Source organism: Sinocyclocheilus anshuiensis, unplaced genomic scaffold (genome assembly GCF_001515605.1).
Source record: "Sinocyclocheilus anshuiensis isolate Anshui unplaced genomic scaffold, SAMN03320099.WGS_v1.1 scaffold883, whole genome shotgun sequence".
In the NCBI taxonomy this organism is placed as follows: Eukaryota; Metazoa; Chordata; class Actinopteri; order Cypriniformes; family Cyprinidae; genus Sinocyclocheilus; species Sinocyclocheilus anshuiensis.
In genome coordinates, this window is record NW_015547678.1 from 1,327,652 (window position 1) to 1,329,159 (window position 1,508).

Sequence of the window (1,508 nt, forward strand, 5' to 3'; positions counted from 1 at the left end):
TCATTTGTTGCCTCGTAGGAGATCTACAAAAACCAAAAAAAAAAAAAAAGGAAAATTAAAATGTATGAAGAAAAACACATATACATGTATTTACTTATATATAGAAAGAAACATAGAAATACAAATATAGATAACTAAAAATGGTGGAAAATGGGGGAAAGCTGACAAAAAAAATCTGAATTAAAAATAAACATTTTAAATTCATAAAATTATATATGTATTTTTCTAAAATATAAATTTTTTAAATGTATATATTTTTAATTAATTAAAAAAATAAATATATATATCATATAAATACAGAATATATATATATATATATATATATATTCCCATCAGACGTTTTTTATTTTTTCTATTTATATATCCTGTGTGTATATATAAATATATATAAAATAAATTAAAAATATATTAATTTTAAATAGAAATATCTTTGAAATACGCATAAAAGCTGGTTTGATTACAGTGTAGGCTAACTGCTATTAAAAATCTAATTTATTATTTAGATGATAACCTGATGGTGATAAATCGAGTGACTGCTGTTGTGATCATGCCATACCTGAGGGACCAGGAATGCACCAAGAGCAGCGGCTGGTGTGAAAGAGTAGGAACTGCTGTCAGGACCGATGATGGCCACAGCATGGCTGTCCACAAATGAACTGTCGTCCTGCTGGGCCAGCAGATCCAGGGTGGCCAGATTGCTGGCTGGGAGGGAGCATAAATCATATGTCCGGTAGCCCAGCGTAACCCCTGGAAGGAATTGCTTATTCTGGGTGCTGTTGTTAATTTCATCCATGGCATATCTGAAGGCCTGCACCAGATGATAGCCATGCTTATTGGTCAAGCCTCTGGAAACAAAATTGAAGACAAGCAGTGTTCTGCAAAGTATGATAAATAATAAAAAATCTCTGTTTGTTTGGAAGACCCCATACATGTTTTCACCGATCAAAAAAGACAAAAATACATACCTGTAGAAAACACTGACATGATCACAGACAAGTGGAATATGCAAAGTACAATAAAATGACTTATCAGATTTCATATCATTCTTACTGTGTGCAGTCAGTCAGGTAAGGTGTCGGTGGGATGGTGGAATCTGAATTATGGAGAGGGAACCAGCCAGAGATGATATAATCTCCTTGAAGGTGGAGCCCTTCACTGTCAATATAGCTCAAGAGACAGAGAAACACAAACCAGACCAGCATCTTACCCATTCTACCTCTGTTATGCGCTATTCAGAAACATATGAGCTTTTAAACACTCTCTTCTCACCAGCCCACTGTTTCTCCATACTCTGTTGGTGGCAAGGATTTGCATGCTACGTGTAATTACCACGGAGAGATGCATTTGCCTGAAATTTGTTACCAAAGTGTTTAGGTGTTTGAATGACTAGTGCAATTGTAAATACTGGAGTCTGTATATTGTAACTAATATTTATGTCTCTTCATTAGATATTTAAGCAATATCAACAACAACAGCAATAGTACTGTTACACATGCATGCTCGTATTC

At 34.2% G+C, this 1,508-nt stretch overlaps 1 pseudogene; it reads right to left on the bottom strand.

Moving 5' to 3' along the window:
• The window catches only part of LOC107703050 (taste receptor type 1 member 1-like), a 5,565-nt pseudogene extending 4,354 nt beyond the window's left edge, over positions 1-1,211 (bottom strand).
• Positions 1,212-1,508: the final 297 nt, after the last annotated feature.